The sequence below is a fragment of the Mobula birostris genome, chromosome 5, assembly GCF_030028105.1.
Source record: "Mobula birostris isolate sMobBir1 chromosome 5, sMobBir1.hap1, whole genome shotgun sequence".
In the NCBI taxonomy this organism is placed as follows: domain Eukaryota; kingdom Metazoa; phylum Chordata; class Chondrichthyes; order Myliobatiformes; family Myliobatidae; genus Mobula; species Mobula birostris.
Genome location: NC_092374.1, coordinates 38,197,787 through 38,220,130, shown reverse-complemented (window position 1 = coordinate 38,220,130; position 22,344 = coordinate 38,197,787). Strand labels below are relative to the sequence as shown.

The 22,344-nt window shown below is 43.9% G+C and overlaps 1 long non-coding RNA gene across 1 annotated transcript in view; it reads right to left on the bottom strand.

Moving 5' to 3' along the window:
* Nucleotides 1-11,050: 11,050 nt before the first annotated feature.
* LOC140197235 (uncharacterized) overlaps nucleotides 11,051-22,344 on the bottom strand; it is a 67,244-nt gene continuing 55,950 nt past the window's right edge. The window contains exons 2-3 of the long non-coding RNA XR_011885884.1: nucleotides 20,260-20,423; nucleotides 11,051-11,713 (exon numbers count right to left, since the gene is read on the bottom strand). This is a non-coding gene — a long non-coding RNA (uncharacterized lncRNA). The remainder of the gene's footprint in view (nucleotides 11,714-20,259; nucleotides 20,424-22,344) is intronic.

Genomic DNA, 22,344 nt, shown 5'->3' with positions numbered 1-22,344 from the left:
GTGCGTCAACATGATGTTACATACCTGGCATATGGTTTTGTTCCATTCCTGTCAGATCAGCGATGCTGATGGGTCTTATTTGTAATGCTGTACTGTCTAATGAAGCCATAAAACCATCAAGTTTGCAGGAACACTTACGTAAAAGACACCCTGAAAAGGCTACTTACGGTATTGCTCAGTTCCAGAAGATCAAAGAAGCATTTGAAAAGTTTTGCACACTTGAGTCGTTTACCAAAAAAGCTAAAAAAAGTCCTTGATAGTGGTCTCATTGCTTCTTATAAGGTTTACAAAATGATAGCAAAGTGTGGAAAATCTCATACAACTGTGAAAGATTAATAATGTCTACTATATCAGAAAAGCTCAACACTGTTCTCAAAATGGATACCAGTAATTTAAAATCAATTCCTTTGAGTAATAACACCTGCAGCTTGTCCTAATGATGAATTGAGTGATGACATTGCGTATCCACTATGCACAGAGCTACAAAGAACAGAATCTGGGATACAACTGTATGAGTCAACTGTGCGAGACAATGAGAAAACCTGTATACTCAATCAAAAATGAAAAAGTTTATGAAGAGATTGGCTTTTATAAAAAGTTAAAAACAAATATCAAAAGAGAATCAATCTACAAGAAGCTCAAAATGTATATTGGGGATAAAGTACTGTATTCCGATTAGAAACATGTTTTTTTTCTGCAACAGATGGAGCACCGTACATGACAGGTTGCCATACTGGTTTAGTGGCATTAATGAAAAAAGAAATTCCAAGTCTGTTTGCAATCCATTATGTAAATTATCGTCAACATCTCACTGCCAAAACCCTCAGCCAGGTAACTTTTTTCAATCATGTCTCTGTATCTGCTATCAACAAAATTAAAGCTCATCCATTAAATAGCAGAATATTTCACCAGTTATGCCAAGATAACGATGAAGAATTTGAACACTTGTTTCTTCAAACAGAAGCACGTTAGCTGACAAAAGGCTCCTGCTTAAAATACTTTTTTGATCTATTTGACACTGTGGTTGAATTTTTGCTCAAAGTCATCAAGAACATAGAACAAAGAATAGTACAGCACAGTACAGGCCCTTCGGCCCACAATGTTGTGCCGACCCTCAAACCCTGCCTCCCATATAAGCCCCCACCTTAAATTCCTCCATATACCTGTCTAGTAGTCCCTTAAACTTCACTAGTGTATCTGCCTCCACCACTGACTCAGGTAGTGCATTCCACGCACCAACCACTCTCTGAGTAAAAACCTTCCACTAATATCCCCCTTGAACTTCCCACCCCTTACCTTAAAGCCATGTCCTCTCGTATTGAGCAGTGGTGCCCTGGGGAAGAGGCGCTGGCTATCCACTCTATCTATTCCTCTTATTATCTTGTACACCTCTATCATGTCTCCTCTCATCCTCCTTCTCTCCAAAGAGTAAAGCCCTAGCTCCCTTAATCTCTGATCATAATGCATACTTTATGCATTAAGAACATTTAATATGCAGGTAGTTGGAGTTTATCCCCACTACCTCCCCCTGCTACAACAACAGTAAGAAACTAATTGGAAATTCAAGTACCACAAATGTACACTAGAGGGCACCTAATCACAACTTTTTGTATTAAAGACAAAGGACATGAGAAAACTGCAGATGGTGGAAATGTAAAAGAAAGAGGAAAACAGCAGATCAGAAAGCAACTGTGGAGAGAAGGATTACTAACTTTATGGGTTGGCTGCATTTCTATCTCCACAGATGCTTCCTGACCTACTGAGCATTTCCAAGTGTCGCTGGGCAAGAAGCAGCACAGAATTGGAAACGGATTATACTGGAGCAGAGTTTTCATTAAAATCTTCCACCACTGTATAGTAGGCAATCCTAGCAGCCATTCCAACACAATCCCAATCCCAAGTGGGTTGTCCGAACAACTTGCTTCTTGTATTCAAAAATATTTCACGCTGGGACATCCTCATGTTGGAGGTGAACATCTCCAGTGTCCATTCTGACTTTGCAGACTGAGCTAGTGGGATGTGTGGGAAAACAAGCAAGTGCCTTGTTTTCAATGAGACTCAGGCTACAATATTCATCAACACAGAATATTGATTGGCTGTCTCATCTGAGAAAATGCTTGCCAGGGATTTTCACATTACATCTCTCCAAGGCTGCTTGGAGTTCTATTTCTCATCAATGACATGTTCAAAATGGTCCCAATGGATTCCTGACTGCCATAGTCTTTTGCAGAACCAGGTTATCACAGGATATTTGCCACAGTGAGAAAGCTGCTGCCACACTATAGCCTCTGCATCTCATACAGTAAACAAGTCCGTTCCCATAGTTATCAACAAAAGGGGAAAAATTGAAGTTAATCTTTAAACAGTGGCAGTATATACCAGCTGTTTTTTTAGTTAAATTTACCAAGGAACCCTGTGAAGGTTGAATTAAGGGAATTCATCAGTGCAACATAAATAGCAAAGTAGCCCCTGTAACACCATGAGTGACGGCAGTGATAGTGAGCTACATCAAGCCAGCAGGCCTGAGACATCACAGCTCTACACAAAAATAATGGAGCTAGCTTCAGGATGGTTCACATGGTAAAGAGATTCACTTCCGAGGATCCATAGTAATCGGGGGCCTGATTAGAGCAGTCACATATCCATAAAAAGGTACCTGGTCATGTGACAGGGGTGTGATTAGTCATCAGTAATAGGACCATCAGAGTAAAGAAGGGCTTCACATGAGCTGAGCAGGTACAGTCATGACATGCTCATATGTTATCTGATAGGCTCAGTGCTAACAACGGACAGTCTGTACATTGGGCCAGGATGCTTTGCCTTGTCTCCCAATGTGTAAAAATGCTGTGCTTTGCTGAGAGTATTTAGACCCCTCATACCCCAGTCATTCTGTCTTCCCCCTTCTCCCATCAGGGAGATCATATGATCAAAAGAAAAAGGAGCAGAATTAGGCTGTTTGGCCTATCGAATCTGTTCCGCTATTTCATAATGGCTGATCCGTTTCCCTCTCAGCCCCTGTCTCTTGCTTTTCCCGTACCCTTTCATGCCCAGACTAATTAAGAATCTATCAACCTCTGCCTTAAATATCCACAATAACTTAACTCCACAGATTCACCACTCCCTGGCTAAAAAAATTCCTCCTCATCTCTGTTCCAAATGGGCGTCACTCTATTCTGAGGCTGTGTCATCTGGTCTTAGACTCTCCCACCATAGGAAACATCCTCTCCACATCCACTCCATTGAGGCCTTTCAACATTTGATAGGTTTCAATGAGATCTCTCCACATTCTTCTGAATTCTAATGAGTACAGGCCTAGAGCCATCGAATGCTCCTCATATGAGCATCCTGAAATTATTTTCATGAAACTCTTTTGAACTCCCTCCGATGTCAGCACATCCTTTCTTAGATAAGAGGGCCAAAACTGCTCACAATGCTCCAAGTAAGGCTCATTGGTGCCTTAAAGACTCTATACTACATCCTTCCTTTTATATGCTAATCCTCTCAAAATGAATGCTAACATTGCATTTACCCTCCTCATCACCAACTCAACTTGCCAACAAACCTTTAGAGAACCCTTAGGATGTGGAAACCATAGAAAGAGTGCAGAGGAGATTTACAATGATGTTGTCTGGATTGGGCAGCATGCCCTATGAGAATAGGTAGAGTGAACTCGGCCTTTTTTCCTCGGAGCGACGGAGGATGAGAGGTGACCTGATAGAGGTGTATAAGATGATGACAGGCATTGATCATGTGGATAGTCAGAGGCTTTTTCCCAGGGCTGAAATGACTGGCACAAGAGGGCACAGTTTTAAGGAGCTTGGAAGTAGGTACAGAGGAGATGTCAGGGGTAAGTTTTTTTTTACTACATAGAGTGGTGAGTGCATGGAATGGGCTGCTGGTGACGTTGGTGGAGGTGGATATAATAGGGTCTTTTAAGAAACTTCTGGACAGGTACATGGAGCTCAGAGAAATAGAGGGCTATGGGTAAGCCTAGGTAATTTCTAAGGTAAGGACATGTTTGGCACAGCTTTGTGGGTCGAAGGGCCTGTATTGTGCTGTAGGTCTTCGATGTTCCTATGAATCCTGCATGAACACTCACAAGTCCCTTTGCACTTAAGGTTTTTGGATTTTCTCTCCATTTAGAAAATAGTCTATACTTTTATTTCTTCCAAACACTTCCCAACACTGTATTCCATCTGTCACTTCTTTGGTCATTCTCCTAGTCTGTCTAAGTCCTTCTGTAGCCTCTCTGCTTCCTCAGCACTACCTGCACCTCCACCTTTCTTCTTCTTATCCACAAACCTGGCCACAAAGTCATCATTACCATCATATAAATCATTGACATATTATGTGAAAAGAAGCATTTCCAACACAGACCCCTGTGGAACACCACTAGTCACAGGAAGCCAACAAGGAAAGGCTCCCTTTATTCCTACTCTTTGCCTCTTGCCAATCAGCCACTGCTTTATCCATGGTAGTACCTCATCTGTAATACCATGGGCTCTTAAGCAGTCTCATATGTGGCACCTTGTCAAAGGCCCTCTGAAAATCCAAGTACACAACATCCACTGATTCTCCTTTGTCTATCCTGCTTGTTATTTCTTCAAAGAATTCCAACAGATTTGTCAGGCAAGATTTTCCCTTAAGGAAACCATGCTGACTTTGCCTATTTCATCATGTGCCTTGAAGTACCCTGAAACCACACCTTTAACAATTAACTCCAACATCTTCCAGCCACTGAGGTTAGACTAACTGGCCTATAATTTACGTTCTCCTGCCTCTCTCCTTTCTTGAAGAGTGGAATGACACTTGCCAGAATCTATCGATTCTTGAAAGACCATTTCTAATGCCTCCACACTCTCTTCAGGCACTTCTTTTAGAACCCTGGGGTGCAGACATCTGGTCCAGGTGACTTATCTACCTTCAGACCTTTCTGTTTCCCCAAGCATCTTCATCCTAGTAATGGCAATTTTACTCACTTCTGCCCTCTGACATTCTTGAACATCTGCTAATGTCTTCCACAGTGAAGATTGATGCAAAATACTTATTAAGTTAGTCCGCCATTTCCTTGTTCCCCATTACTACCTCTCCAGCATTATTTTCCAGCGGTCCGATATCTACCCTTGCCTCTCTTTTGCACTTTATCTGAAGAAACATGTGGTATCCTCTTAAATATTATTGAGTAGCTTACCTTCATTTTCCACCTTTTTCTTTATAACTTTTTAGTTGCCTTCTATTGGTTTTTGAAAGCTTCTAAATTGTCTAACTTCCCACTAATTTTCACTTTATAATATGCCCACCCTTTGGCTTTTATGTTGGCTTTAACTTCTCTTGTAAGCCACAGCATCATCCGACCTTTAGAATACTACTTCTTAGGATGTATCTATCCTGCACCTTCCAAAATGCTCTCAGGAACTCCTTTGCTGCTCTGCCATCGTCCCTGCTAGTTTTCCCTTCCAATCAATTTTGGCCAGGTCCTAACTCATGACTCTATAATTCCCTTTACTCCACTGTAATAGCTATGCATCTGACTTTAGCTTTACCTTCTCAAATTGATGATACAAAATTTGAGAACGAACACCACCAAGCTCCAGGCTAGACTCTATCCAGCTGTTATTCAACTCCTGAATGGAACTTTTTAAGTTATTTATTAAGATACAGTGCAGAATAGGTCTTTCAAGCTGTGCCACACAGCAACCACCGATTTAACCCTAGCTTAATCATGATCAATTAACCTACCAACCAGTATGTCTTCGGAGTGTGGGAGGAAACCAGAGCACCATGTGGTCATGGGGAGCACCCTTTCAGGGAGCAGCAGGAATTGAACCCAGGTCGCTGGTACAGCAAAGCATTTTGCTAACCATGACACTGGACTTCTTGTACATTAAAGCTGCACTCTTCATAGTCATAGTCATACTTTATTGATCCCGGGAGAAATTGGTTTTCATTACAGTTTCACCATAAATAATAAATAGTAATAAAACCATAAATAGTTAAATAGTAAGATGTAAATTATGCCAGGAAATAAGTCCAGGACCAGCCTATTGGCTCAGGGTGTCTGACCCTCCAAGGGAGGAGTTGTAAAGTTTAATGGCCACAGGCAGGAATGACTTTCTATGACGCTCTGTGTTGTATCTCAGTGGAATGAGTCTTTGGCTGAATGTACTCCTGTGCCCAACCAATACATTATGTAGTGGATGGGAGACATTGTCCAAGATGGCATGCAACTTGGACAGCAACCTCTTTTCAGACACCACCGGCAGAGAGTCCAGTTCCATCCCCACAACATCACTGGCCTTACGAATGAGTTTGTTGATTCTGTTGGTGTCTGCTACCCTCAGCCTGCTGCCCCAGTACACAACAGCAAACATGATCGCACTGTCCACCACAGACTCGTAGAGCATCCTCAGCATCGTCCGGCAGATGTTAAAGGACCTCAGTCTCCTCAGGAAATACAGACGGCTCTGACCCTTCTTGTAGACAGCCTCAGTGTTCTTTGACCAGTCCAGTTTATTGTCAATTCGTATCCCCAGGTATTTGTAATCCTCCACCATGTCCACACTGACCCCCTGGATGGAAACAGGGGTCACCGGTACCTTAGCTCTCCTCAGGTCTACCACCAGCTCCTTAGTCTTTTTCACATTAAGCTGCAGATAATTCTGCTCACACCATATGACAAAGTTTCCTACCGTAGCCCTGTACTCAGCCTCACCTCCCTTGCTGATACATCCAACTATGGCAGAGTCATCAGAAAACTTCTGAAGATGACAAGACTCTGTGCTGTAGTTGAAGTCTGAGGTATAAATGGTGAAGAGAAAGGAGAAAGGGAAACAAGACAGTCCCCTGTGGAGCCCCAGTGCTGCTGATCACTCTGTCGGACACACAGTGTTGCAAGCACACATACTGTGGTCTGCCAGTCAGGTAATCAAGAATCCATGACACCAGGAAAGCATTCACCTGCATCGCTGTCAGATTCTCCCCCAGCAGAGCAGGGTGGATGGTGTTGAACGCACTGGAGAAGTCAAAAAACATGACCCTCACAGTGCTTGCTGGCTTGTCCAGGTGGGCGTAGACATGATTCAGCAGGTAGACGATGGCATCCTCAACTCCTAGTCGGGGCTGGTAGGTGAACTGGAGGGGATCTAAGTGTGGCCTGACCATAGGCCAGAACAGCTCCAGAACAAGTCTCTCCAGGGTCTTCATGATGTGGGAGGTCAATGTCACCGGTCTGTAGTCATTGAGGCCACTGGGGCGTGGCGTCTTCGGCACAGGGACAAGGCAGGATGTCTTCCACAGCACAGGAACCCTCCGGAGCCTCACGCTCAGGTTGAAGACATGGCGAAGTACTCCACATAGCTGAGGGGCACAGGCTTTGAGCACCCTGGTACTGACACCATCCGGTCCTGCAGCCTTGCTTGGGTTGAGACGTTTCAGCTGTCTTCTCGCCTGTTCAGTTGTGAAGCCCACCGTGGTGGTTTCGTGTGGGGAAGGGGTATGGTCATGAGAGCAGGATGGGGGACTGTGAGAAGGGGTAGGAGGGGAGAGTGGAATATGTGTCAGTTGGGGGCCGACAACAGATCATGTGAGGGATGGGCAGGGGTCACAATGTCAAATCTGTTAAAGAACAGGTTAAGTTCGTTGGCCCTGTCCTCACTGCCTTGAGCTCCTCTGTTGCTAGTTTGCTGGAACCCAGTGATGGTCCTCATCCCCCTCCAGACCTCTCTCATGTTGTTCTGCTGGAGTTTCCGCTCAAGCTTCCTCCTGTACCTGTCTTTAGCCTCCCTGATCCTGGCTTTCAGGTCCTTCTGTATTGCCCTCAGCTCCTCCCTATTTCCATCTCTAAACACCCTCTTTTTAGCATTCAGGATGTCCTTAATGTCCTTTGTTACCCATGGCTTGTTATTTGAAAAACAACCGACAGTTCTTGTCGGAACATTGCAGTCCACATAGAAGGTGATGTAATCAGTGATGCACTTTTGTGAACCCATCAATATCCTCTCCATGTGGCTCACAGAATGCCTGCCAGTCTGTCACCTCAAAACAACCCTGGAGCACCTCATAAGCCTCCTCCAACCATTTCTTCACTGTCCTCGAGGTTGCAGGTTTACCAGAGACACGTAGCAGGGTTTTAGGTGCACCAGGTTGTGATCTGACCTTCCCAGTGGGGGGAGGGGAGAGGAGCTGTATGCATCCTTAACGTTAGCGTACATCAAATCCAGAGTCCTCTCCCCTCTGGTTGTACAGCTCCCATACTGCGTGAAGTTGGGCAGTGTTCTAGCCATGGTAACATGGTTGAAGTCACCCGAGATGGTTCAATACCCAGTCTATCTTGCTTTGGTCTTTGCACTTTATTTGTCTATTTGCACTGCACTTTCTCTCGAACAGTGATACTATATTCTGTATTCTGATGTTTTTACACTACCTTGATATACTTATGTATGGAATGACCTGTCTGGATGGCATACAGAAAAAAGCTTTTCACTGAATCTCAATGACAATAGTGACTATTGGCAGGGCACAGTAGTGTAGTGGTCAGCATAATGTTCTTCTTGTTTTACAGTGGTTGGCACCCAGCTTCATGGTGCATTACCGCCACCTTCTGCTCTGGAGTGTGCAATAGACTTGCATTCCAAATACCTTCACCCAATCATACACACATATATACCCTAACCTACATTTTATCCTCCCATTTTTGGCCATCCTAGTACCCTATTCCTGTTTATTCATCATATCCTATAAAAATCCCCTGTACCCCTTAAGAAAGCTAAAAATACCATGACCTGTGCTTTCTCACCCATGCCCAGCAACCCATTTAATGTGAATTCCTGCACCTCTAATTCCCTTAGATTGATTATCATCATCATCTCTCTGTATCCCATACTTCCTGTAACTCAGAACTACATGTTCTATTGACTCCTCTTCTTGACATTCCTCACACGATCCTGTCTGGTGTCTCCCTATTATTTTCAATGTTTTGTTTAATGTATAGTGCCCCAGTCTTAACCTAGTCCACACAGTTTCTTCTCTTCTGTATCCACTACCTACCCTAGTACCTACCCGAGCATAATATTAACGTAACCAAATCTTCTGGGAAGATGGCAGTGCACTCCGACGTAACAGCTTCTATGGGGTCAACCAAAGGTGTTATCTTCATTACTTGTATTTTGTATGATCGCAAGAGCCTCCTGGACATTAGAACTTTAGGTACTGCAGGGCAACCTTCATCAGTGAGTTGCTCTCTGGTGGAAAAACTGAAGGAGCTGTATTTGATGCAGATTGTGAAAAGCTGTATTTGATGCAGCTGACTGTGTCAGAGAGATGGAGTCAGTGTGCAGACAGGGTGTGCAGTCCAACAGCGAGTGATCATCTTAGTCTCCTCTTTTTGTGATCGCAAATCCTTGTTGGACATTGATGATGTGGAATGCTGTACCTTGGTCATAGTAAGGACTAGGTCACAAGCCACAGTGTTAACTGTTGGTAGTAGCCCAGGGGGAGACGTTGGAGTTGGGTGCTCCATGGAGCGCAGGAGATGGTGTGGCATGGCACCCAGGCTGGAGTCAGTGCTGTGCCCCAGTGTTCGCTCAGCAGAAGATAAGTTGTGTTGTGTTCGACTGCAGACTGCTGCAACATACACGGACTCAGGGACTTGGATTATATTTCTTTTGTGTGATGTATTTTGTTGATATCTTATGAATTTCCCTTTTACTGGTCATCTCTAGAAATGTGACTCGTTAGCCCCTTGCTAGCAGCCACTGGATTCCGCAGCAAGAAACCCACCTTTCTCAGGTTGCGTGCATCTCGGGTGTATATGACTTGCATCCCACCAAATCCCTGAGGTTGGGATGTCTCACCCACCCAAACCCCTATTTTTATGAACGCTGTGTGATTTACTCTCCCTGGCAATCGCACATCGTCAAGAAATAACAGATCGTACGCTGCACACAATTATAAAGAAAGTACGTTTAAGTATGTTATCTTAAGCAAACACATATTAAAGGAAAAAAAGGAAAAAAAAGCAAAAAGTGCCCGTTATACTTAAACAGTCACATATGCATGGTGGAGCTCAAATCTTGAACTTGTCTGTCACTCACGTGCTGGACTCTTGGTTTGTGTGAAAGCACCTTCCGAAGATCACTTGAAATCCATCTTGAACCAATGGGCTCTCTCATGGGACCATTGGTCCTTCCTCCTTGAAGCCATTCACCTGCACAAAGCACCTTGTGCAACAGGGATGGCATCCTCCACCATCTTCTCTCCTGTCTTCTCCCAGCTCTCGCCAACCAAGACCTCTCTGCCCCATGTTCTCTAGAACCTTCTCCCAATTCTACCATCCTGATTGGCTGACACCACATTCCTAAGCAAAGCCTCTTATCTCAGCTCAAATCCAAACAAGCTGAAAGCAGAATGGACTGCTCTTACAGAACTGCTAAAATGAAATACTTACAGCATAGCAGTAAAAATCATAACCAAGGCATTACACTTATATGTGCTTACTATCTTATATGTACTATGTGTGCCTTGTGCTGTGTGTTACTGTTGGTACTGCATTTTGTACCTTTGCCCTGGAGTAATGCTGTTTTGGTTGGCTGTACTCGTGGGTTTTCCAAGGACACTTGAATGATAATTAAACTTAAGCTTGAACTTGAACTATTATAGTGCCAGAGACACGGGTTTGGTTCCTAATACACCAAAGGGCCTGTTACTGTACAGTATCTTTAAATAAACAATCTTAATAAACTAATAATTACAATGACTAATGACATTAATAAACTTACTTGTCTAGATGTAGCAGCCGGAAGATCCAGCAGATTGTTGGAAGGTGTTCTTCAGTTAAGAATTTGTTTGTCCAGTTGTATTTTCAGGTAGGTGCATGAGAGATTACTGTTCCTAGCAGAGTAGCTGAGATGTAAGTGAGGATGGCAGCAGGCCCTCCAGTAGGATGTGGGAGATCAGGAAGGTGTCCAATGCCCCTGATGAATATACCTGTTGGAAGTTCACCAGATGCAGTTTGTTCCTGCCTGACTGAGTGAAGGAATTAGAAACAGAGCTGAATGCACTTAGGATTGTCTGGGCTGAGGCATCATAGACAAGTGTTTAAGTGAGGTGCCCCCACCTAAGGTTCAGGCTGCAGATAGTCAGGGACCACCAGGAGAAGGGGAAGTTCAGCATGCTCCTGTGGCCATTCCTTTCAGCAACAAGTATTTCCCTATGTATATCACTGAGGGAGATGACCCATCAAGGCAGCAAAGTCAATGGCACTGTGGCCAGCTCTGAGGCTCAGTGAAGGATGATCTCAGGCAAAGTAATAATGATGGGAGAGTCAATAGTTTGGGAAAGACAGGAGGTCCTGTGGCCGTGAAAGTGATACCAAGTTGGTGTATTGCCTCCCAGGTGCCAGGGTCGAGAATATCTCAGAGCAGCTGCAAATCTCAAGACAGAGTGAGCAGCCAGAGGTCATGGCTCACCAATGGTGTACCACTGGCATAGGTAGAAAGGAGCAATAGGCCAGTGAGTTCAGGGAGTTAACAAATGGGCTGAAAAGCAGGACCTTGAAGGTAGTAATTTCTGGATTACTCCCAATGCCATATGCTAGTCAGGGCAGGAATAGAATAGAAACATAGAACTCAGAATCAGAATCAGAATCAGGTTTATTATCACCGGCATGTGACGTGAAATTTGTTAACTTAGCAGCAGCAGTTCAATGCAACACAATCTAGGAGAGAAAAACAAATAATAATAATAAATAAAATAAAACATAACAATAAATAAACAAGTAAATCAATTACGTATATTGAATAGATTTAAAAGAATGTGCAAAAAACAGTATATTTAAAAAACTGAGTTAGTGTCCAAAGATTCAATGTCCATTTAGAAATTGGATGGCATGGGTGAAGGAGCTGTTCCTGAATCGCTGAGTGTGTGCCTTTAGGCTTCTGTATCTCCTACCTGATGGTAGCAGTGAGAAAAGGGCATGCCCTGGGTGCTGGAGGTCTTTAATAATGGATGCTGCCTTTCTGAGACACCACTTCCTAAAGATGTCCTGGGTACTTTGTGGGCTAGTGCCCAAGATGGAGCTGACTATATTTACAATCCTCTGCAGCTTTTTTTGGTCCTGTGCAGTAGCCCGTCCATACCAGCCAGTGATGCAGCCTGTCAGAATGCTCTCCACAGTTCAAATATAGAAGTTTTTCCAGTGTATTTGTTGACATGCCAAATCTCCTCAAACTCCTAATAAAATATAGCCACTGTCTTGCCTTCTTTATAACTACACCAATATGTTGGGACCAGGTTAGATCCTCAGAGATCTTGATACCGAGGAACTTGAAGCTGCTCACTCTCTCCACTTCTGATCCCTCTATGAGGATTAATATCTGCTCCTGCATCTTACCCTTCCTGAAGTCCACAATCAGCTCTTTCGTCTTACTAACTTTGAGTGCCAGGTTGTTGCTGCGGCACCACTCCACTAGTTGGCATATCCCACTCCTGTACGCCCTCTCGTCACCACCTGAGATTCTACCAAAAATGGTTGTATCATCAGCAAATTTGTTGAGGGTATTTGAGTTATGCCAGGCCACACAGTCATGTGTATACAGAGAGTAGAGCAGTGGGCTCAGCACACATTGATGAATATATGGCTGAAGGGCTGGTACAAGGGGCAGGTTGCAGGTTTTAAATCATTGGAAACTCTTCTGGTGCAGGGGTGACCCATTCAAAAGGGACACAGTGTCTTAACTGGAGGGGAACCAATATCCTGGCTGGAAAGTTCATTTGTGCTACTTAGGAGAGTTTAAACTACTTTGGCAGTGGGTTGGGAACCAGAGAACCGGGCCAGAAGCTAGAGGAACTGAGAGAAAGGGAGAGGTCATGAATGGGAAGAACTAAAATAATAGACACAAAGGGATGGGCAGGTTGAAGTATTATGCTAGGAGTGTTATTGGTAAGAGTGAAAAACCACATCAGGAAGGATGTCAAGGCTCTGGAGTGGGTGTATTAGAATTTACCAACATACTACCTGGATTAGAGCGCAAATACTATACAGAGAAGTGGGACAGACTTAGGTTGTTTTCTCTGAAGAGACAGGGGCCGCAAGGAGATCTGATAGAGGTTTATAAGAACTTCTGGTATCTTTTTCCCAGGGTTGAAATGTCTAATACCAGAGAGCGCGCACTTAAGGTAAGAGGGAATAAATTCAAAGGAAATGTGTGGGGCAAATTTCTTTCTATAGAGCATAGTGGTCAGTGTGGCCTGTACATCTTGGGGCGTCAGAGTTCGGAGTCCGAGCCTAGTGTCCTCTGAGGAGTCTCTGTGCGCCCTCCCCATGGGTTTTCTCCGGGTGCACCGGTTTCCTCCCACAGTCCAACGATGTACCGGGTAGGTTATTTGGTCATTGTAAATTATCCCGTGATTAGGTTAGGGTTGAATCAGGGTTGTCGGGGTTTGCTAGGGTGGCCGGAAGAAGGGTCGGAAAAGCCTACTCTGTGCTAGATAAAAAGAGAGAGAGGCGGGTGACTAGAACATGCTACCTGGGATGGTTCTGGAGACAAGCATGACAGATGAGTTCAAGAGACTCTTAGATCAGCACATGAATACACAGCAAATGCAAGAATACGGACATTGTGTACGTTCCAAGGCCAGGCCTAGTAAGCGGGAAAAGCCCCATTCCCTTCTGCTGGGAAAGGCCAAAAGGATAAATACACTTCTGAACTAAGAAAATCTGCAGATGCTTGAAATCTGAGCAACACACATAAAATGCTGGAGGAACTCAGCAGGCCAGGCAGCATCAATGGAGAAAAGTACAGTCGACCTTTCAGGCTGAAACCCTTCAGCAGGGCTGGAGAAAAAAAAAAGCTGAGGAGTAGATTTAAAAGGTAGGGGCAGGGGAGAGGGGAGAGAGAAACACAAGGTAACAGGTGAAACCTGAAGGGGGAGGGATGAAATAAAGAGCTGGGAAGTAAATTGGTGAAAGAGACTATGGAAGAAAGAGGGGAGGAGCACCAGAAGGAGGCAATGGGTGGGCAAGGAGATAAGGTGAGAGGAAAAAGGTGAGGAGAGAGGGTGGGGTGGGGGGCATTACCGGAAGTTCGAGAAATCAATGTACATGCCAAACCAAATATAAAGTGTTGTTCCTCCAACCTAAATGTGGCCTTATCATGACAGTGGAGGTGACCATGGATAGACATATTGGAATGGGAATGGAAAATGGAATTAAAATTCTGATTCACTGGAGAACAGAGGAGAGTGAGTAATTACTTGCTCCACAGTGATGAAGACTATTCCACATATTCATCAACTGCTTCACAGAACATGCTTAGAAACCTCTGAGTTTGAAGCAATAATCATACCTTCAACACACTGTTTCACTGATCATGATCTCCCTGGCTGGTACAGAGAGGGTCTGCACTTGCTGGAGTTAATGAACAAACTGGTGAATTATTTGACTCAGTGAGTATGTCACCAGTCTCTCAGTCACCAAAACAGAAAGTTATTTAAAAAGGTGTGTTTTGTCAATTGAGAATTATTGATCCGGAATAATATTTACATTACTGAGCAATCAAACATGAATAACTGGGGTTACATGCATTTGTTGGGTAGGGCCGGTGTAGTAGGAGTAAATGGGAAAAAGTGAATGATTGAATTACAGCATTCTTACTTCATATACCTAAAGCTAAACATCCCCTTCATAGTTCTCATTCCCCTTTCTTTCAGTTTTTTTTTCTGATTATTTAAAACAGTGCTTTTAAAATCAAAAACAATTCCATAACAGCACATGCTGAATCATATTTTGCCTTTCCTTAACTTTATATAAAATACTCCCTCCTCTCCTGGTGTTACCTTTAGCTCGGCTGAGAACCCGGTACTGCTGTCTGGGAGCAGGCCTCACTGGTTGTCCAGACCATTTTGACCCTTTATGAAGAACTTTGTGTTGTGCAGGAAGGATCGCTGGTTAGTAAAGAATCCCAGCTAACAATTTTGTCAAAGTTGCTGGTGAACGCAGCAGGCCAGGCAGCATCTCCAGGAAGCGGTACAATCGACATTTCAGGCCGAGACCCTTCGTCGGCCTGAAACGTCAACTGTACCTCTTCCTAGAGATGCTGCCTGGCCTGCTGTGTTCACCAGCAACTTTGATGTGTGTTGCTTGAATTTCCAGCATCTGCAGAATTCCTCGTTTTGCGTTTTTAAATTCTGTCAATGTACTTCTTTTGCCCCACAGGAAGCATAGTGCACTGATGGAGAAATGGCACTAGGTACTAAAGAGTGTAAGAAATCTCTTCCAAACTTTTCTTCTGTAATTTGTAATCAGCTTCTTACCAATGACCAAACTTTAGAATTCTTCTCAATATTACCATTAGATTTGAAAGAAAGAGGAACTAATGATCAAAGTAGCAGCTTCCTGCACCCACTAAGTTCCCTCTCAGAATGTTTTAATAATATACTTGAAGCAATGAACTTGACTAGTTGCTATCTAGTTACATTAATGAAAAAGGAAAAAAATCTAAAGACAGTGAAAATCTGAAATGAAGCATAAAGTGGTTGATTTACGTTTCCCTCTCAATCCTATTCAAAGTTCAATATATATTTATTATAAAAGTACATATATTTCACTGTATACTAACCAGAGATTCATTTTTCTGAAGGCATTCACAGTAGAGAGAAATACAATAGAACCAATTAAAAACTACACACAATGTAACACTGACAACCAAGCAATGTGCAAAAGAAGTCAAACTGTGCTAACACAAAAAACAACAAATTTAATAACAATAAATACCCAGAACATGAATTGGAGAGTTCTTGAAAGTAAGTGCATAGGTTGTGGAATCAGTTCAGTGTTGAAGTGAGTGAAGTTATCCATGCTCGTTCAGGGGCCTGATGGTTGAATGGTAACAACTGTCTCTGAACATGGTGTGACCTAAAGCGAGAAGGAATATGGCCTGAATGGTGGCGCTCTTTGTAGATGTGGTCAATAGAGGGGAGGTCTTTTTCTGTGATGGACTGGGCTTCTCTATCTTCTCCCTGTAACCTTTGACAGCCTTACTAATCAGAAACCTACCAACTGCCACTTTAGTATACCCAGTGATTTGGCCTCCACAGCTGTCAGTGACAATGAATTCCATAGATTCACCACCCTCTTACAAAGAAATTCCTCATCACCTCTGTTCTAATGAGACATCCTTTTATCCTGAGGCTGTGCCCCCTTTTCCTAGACTCTTCCATGACTAGAAACATCCTCTTCACGCCCTCTTTATCCAGGCTTTCAATATTCTGTAAACCTTTGAAACTCCAGTGAGTACAGGCCCAGAGCCACTAAACACTCCTCACGCGTTAAGCAATGGAGCTTATTTCAACAGAACGTGAAGAACAACATTTTTCTCCTATCTCTGCATATTAAGACCCCAGGATTCAACACTGAAGTCAATAAAGGGCTTGTTCCCATGTTGCATAACACTATGACTCTGGTGTTGGTTTAACACAGGATGTATTGTTAGCATTCTCTTACTGCGGCTTTTGAGCAGCTGCAAAACTTTGTATCTTAGTTCCAGCACTGTTTCTTTGCTTTGCTCCCTGTCCACTGGATTCCCACCTCCTCCAGATTGATCAACTGTGATTAGCAAGTCTTCACCTTCTCCTTGAGGCCTCACCAACACCATTTGTGTCATGGATCACTCCTGGTCTTTAATCCAACACAGATTCCCTTTTCTCTCTCCATGGTCTCTTTTTTTGCCATTTAAAATAGATTAGATTTCTACCTTTTGCCTGCCTCTGATTATTTGAACTAAAACATTTGATCTCACCAGGTTTCACTCCCAGATGAGCTCAATGCTGTTTATGTTCACTTTGAACATCAACACATGGAGACACCTTCGTGAACTCCCACAGCCACTGATGACCCTGTGTTTTCATTCTCTGTGGCTAACATGAGAGCATCCTTTAGGAGGGTGAACCCACAGAAAGAATCTGCCCCAGACAGGGTTCTTGGTTGTAAGCCCTCTTATAAGTTGCATAGATGGTTTTATAGAGCTTGAAGGAGTTACTGGAGAGATGGAGGGAGAATGGCAATAACAGATTTGAATAGAAGAATATTTGAATAGATTGCTCCCTACGTGACTCCCTTGTCCATTTGTCCCCCCCATCCCTCCCCACGGATCTCCCTCCTGGCACTTATCCTTGTAAGCGGAACAAGTGCTACACATGCCCTTACACTTACTCCCTTACCACCATTCAGGGCCCCAGACAGTCCTTCCAGGTGAGGCCACACTTCACTTGTGAGTCGGCTGGGGTGATATACTGCGTCCGGTGCTCCCGATGTGTCCTTCTATATATTGGCAAGACCCGACGCAGACTGGGAGACTGTTTTGCTGAACACCTATGCTCTGTCCGCCAGAGAAAGCAGGATCTCCCAGTGGCCACACATTTTAATTCCACATCCTATTCCCATTATGACATGTCTATCCACGGCCTTCTCTACTGTAAAGATGAAGCCACACTCAGGTTGGAGGAACAACACCTTATATTCCGTCTGGGTAGCCTCCAACCTGATGGCATGAACATTGACTTCTCTAACTTCTGCTAATGCCCCACCTCCCCCTTGTACCCCATCCGTTATTTACTTATATACACACACACACACACTTTTTTTCTCTCTCCTTTTACTCCCTCTGTCCCTCGCCCATCCTCTGGGCTTTTTCCCCCCCTCCCCCTTTTCTTTCTCCCTAGACCTCCTGTCCCATGATCCTCTCATATCCCCTTTGCCAATCAACTGTCCAGTTCTTGGCTCCATCCCTCCCCCTCCTGTCTTCTCCTATCATTTTGGATCTCCCCCTCCCCCTCTCAAATCTCTTACTAACCCTTCCTTCAGTTAGTCCTGACAAAGGGTTTCGGCCTGAAACGTCGACTGTACCTCTTCCTAGAGATGCTGCCTGGCCTGCTGCGTTCACCAGCAACTTTGATGTGTGTTGCTTGAATTTCCAGCATCTGCAGAATTCCTCTTGTTAACATCCTTGTAAATCTCCTCTTCACCCTTTCTATGGTTCCTACGTCCTTCCTGTAGTGAGGTGACCAGAACGGAGCACAGTACTCCAAGTGAGGTCTGACCAGGGTCCTATATAGCTGCAACAATACCTCTCAGCTCTTAAACTCAATCCCACGATTGATGAAGGCCAATGCACCGTATGTCTTCTTAACCACAGAGTCAACCTGCGTGGCAGCTTTGAGTGTCCTATGGACTCAGACCCCAAGATCCCTTTGATCCTCCAGACTGCCAAGAGTCTCATCATTAATGCTATATTCTGCCATCACATTTGAAATGAGCCACCAAAATGAGCCACCTCACACTTATCTGGGTTGAAGTTCATCTGCCACTTCTCAGTCCAGTTTTGCATTCTATCATTGACCCGCTGTAACCTGTGACAGCCCTATACACTATCCACAACACCCCAAACCTTTGTGTCATCAGAAAATTTACTAACCTATCCCTCCACTTCCTCATCCAGATCATTTATAAAAAAAAAAAATCACAAAGAACAGGAGTCCCAGAGCAGATCCCTGAGGCACAGCACTGATCACTGGCCTCCATGCAGAATATGACCGGTCTACAACCACTTTACCTCTTGTGGGCAAGCTAGTTCTGGATCCACAAAGCAATGTCCCCTTGGATCCCATACCTCCTTACTTTTTCAATAAGCCTTGCATGGGGTACCTTATCAAATGCCTTGCTGAAATCCATATACACTACATCTGCTGCTCTACCTTCATCAATGTGCTTAGTCACATCCTCAAAAAATTCAATCAGGCTCGTAAGGCATGACCTGCCTTTGACAAAGCCATGCTAACTATTCCTAATCATATTATGCCTCTCCAAATGTTCATAAATCCTGCCCCTCAGGATCTTCTCCACCAACTTACCAACCACTGAAGTAAGACTCACTGGCCTGTAATTTCCTGGGCTATCCCTGCTCCCTTTCTTGAATAAAGGAACAACATCTGCAACCCTCCAATCCTCCAGAACCTCTCCTGTCCTCATTGATGATGCAATGATCGTTGCTGGAGACTCAATAATCTCCCTCACTTCCCACAGTAGCCTGGGGTACATCCCATCTGGTCCCGGTGACTTATCCAACTTGATGCTTTCCAAAAGCTCCAGCACATCCTCTTCCTAATATCTACATGCTCAAGCTTTTCAGTCCACTGCAAGTCATCTCTACAGTCACCAAGATCCTTTTCCGTAGTGAATACTGAAGCAAAGTGTTCATTAAATACCTCCACTATTTCCTCCAGTTTCATACGCACTCTTCCACTGTCACACTTGATTGGTTCTATTCTCTCATGTCTTATCCTCTTGCCCTTCATATACTTGTAGAATGCCTTGGGGTTTTTCTTAATCCTGCCCGCCAAGGCCTTCTCATGGCCCCTTCTGGCTCTCCTAATTTCATTCTTAAGCTCCTTCCTGCTAGCCTTATAATCTTCCAGATTCATATAATTACCTAGTTTTATGAACCTTTCATAAGCTCTTTCCTTCTTTCATAAGCTGGGGTGGGGGGCATTGGTTGCAGACCCAAATGCAAGACACAGACACTGAAGTACTAGGAACAGGACTAGGACTAGAGTTAAGCAAGCAAGGGAGGGTGGGGAAGAAAGGACACTGGACATTGACACAGGCCCTGGACGAGACTAGGAACAAGGAGCCTGGACTAGTGACACAGAACTCTGGAACCGGAGCCTGGACAAGGACCCAGAACCCGACTCGGAACTGGAACCTGGGTCTAGGCTAGGGCTTGTGACTGGGATCTTGGCAAGAACAGGATGTGGAACTCCTGCACAGGAGAACGCACATGGATAGGACAAAAACACAAAGCTTTGACTTGGACAGGACGAGGTTCTTGGACGTGACTTGGACAGGACGAGAGACTCCAGCACAGGACGAGGGAACTCCAGGGCTGAGCAAGGACATGAAGCCTTGATTTGGGTGAGGGAGAGACAGGAACGCAGAGCCTTGGTTGAGAGAGAGACAGGAACATGGAACACAGAGCCTGGACCCCTCCTTGGAAACAGGATGTAGGGCCGGGACTCATACACAGAACATTGAGAGACAGATCTCCACTTAAGGTAGTGGCAAACAGCCGGACCTACCCAGCGGAGGCAAGGGCACAAAGAGACAATTCCCAACAGAAGGTAGTGGCAAACAGCCGGACCTACCCAGCAGAGGCAAGGGCACAAAGAGACGGTTCCCAACACAAGGTAACGGCACACAGCTGGACCTACCTAGCGAAGGCGTGGACACAGACAGTTCAAAACAATAGACAGTTCCTCATCTTGCTCCAGCAGTTGAACTTGACAGCGGTGCAGGTGAAGGTTGCAGGCGAGAGTTACAGGTGAGGCAAGGCTTCAGGTGAGGCAAGGCTTCAGACACTGGTTGCAGGGCAAGTCTGCAGGAGGAAGGAGCAGAGAAAGGGTTTGGACAGGAACAATCTCCTTCTTCTCCTCATCCTTATCCTCATCCTTCTTCTCATATTACAGCCCTCCGCGGGATGTATAATTAATTATAGAACTTCAAGGAACTCAAATTCTCCAATATAACCTAATCTCACATATAAACTGAATAATAAACTCCTCAATCAGATGTTGATTTTCTTGCTGGCCAAACAAAGATTTAATAGAAAACCAAAATAAATTTAAGCCAGATAGCCTCTTGAACAACATATTTCTTTCAATTTTGTATCAATTACAGCTCAGCAAAACATGCTGGACTGTCTCTGGTCTACCACAGTCACATAATCCAGTAGGATGTTTTCCTATTATCTTTAAATAATAGTTTAACCCACAACACCCCAACTTAACTCTTGTTAATTTCACCATATCTCTACAACTTAAAAGTTAACAGTCTGAGACCTTTTTAACTAGTGGGTGACTAGAAAAATAATGCCTGCCCCTTAATTCATTTTTCCAATCCTCCTGCCACTTCTTCTCTATACATTTTTTAATCCTACTTCTTAATTCTGCTCTGCCTAGGGGAACTCTAATTTCTACTTGCCTGCTCTTGTAAGGAAGACTTTGCAATGCCATCCACAATTTCATTTCCCTCCAACCCAGCATGCCCAGGTATCCATGAAAATCTAACTGCACAACCCATCTTCCCTACTCTAAACACTAAGAGAATCTCAATAACTATGTCAGGATGAGCTTTTGATTTATTCCCTTTTATAGCCTCTAAGGCAGCAGCAGAATCCGAACAGATGATAACCCTGCATGGTCGAGAGTCTTCTATCCACCATAAAGCCCAGAGGATTACTAATAATTTTTTTTACAAAGACAGAAACACCATCTGAAACCCGGTGACCAATCTTAACTCCAAGTTGAGACACGTACATCTCAAATCCTGCCCTACGGCTCTGAGTCCACTGAGCCATCAGTAAAAATCTTCAGATAAGATCCCCATTTATTATTTAAGTATTCATTTGTGATCAACGCTGATGAAATTGCACTGCTTCCTTGAAGCTGAAAAAGGAGGAATAGGTCTACTTCTGGTTCTGGAAAGAGCCAAAAAGGGACAGGTGGCAAGCAAATTTGATCAACTACATATTCCTTAGTCAGTTTCAATTTCACAGCCCAGTTATTAACCAAATCTGAAAATTGGTATCTTTTAATTTTACTTTGGCGTTCCGAGCTGTGATTGAATCCATTTAGTTTTGCCCAATACTGCAGGCCCAACTGAATTCATCTTAAATTCAGAGGCACTTCTCCCATCTCCACACATAATGCCGGAACTGATGTTGTTCTAAAAGCTCCACAGCAGAGTCTAAGTGCTTTGGACTGCACAGTGTCTAGTTTTCCAAGCACTGAACCATAAGCAATACAACCATAATCTATAACTGATCTAATCATAGCTAGATATATTAAGTACATAGTTTCCCGCCCTGCTCCCCAGTCGCATCCAGCAATACCTCTCATAACATGTAAAACTTTCTCACACTTTCTGATTGTTTTATCTATATAAACACTCCAAGTAAGTCTTTCATCAAACCAGACACCTGAAAACTTGAATACCTTGACTCTTTCTAGTGGAGAATCATATAGACATAATTCACAATCAGGAATCTTTCTTCTAAAGCCAAAAATCATATACCTGGACTTAGAAGCAAAAATCCTGAAACCCCATTTATTAGCCCAGTTTTCAACTGATCTTAAAGCCTTTTGTACCTGCCTTAACATATACTTGATGTTTCTTCCTCTTTTCCAGGTTGCACCACCATCTGCAAACAATGATTTGCCAAATCCTGTCCCGACCTGATCAAAGATATCACTTATCAGGACATTAAAAAGAACTGGACTAATGACACTTCCTTGAGG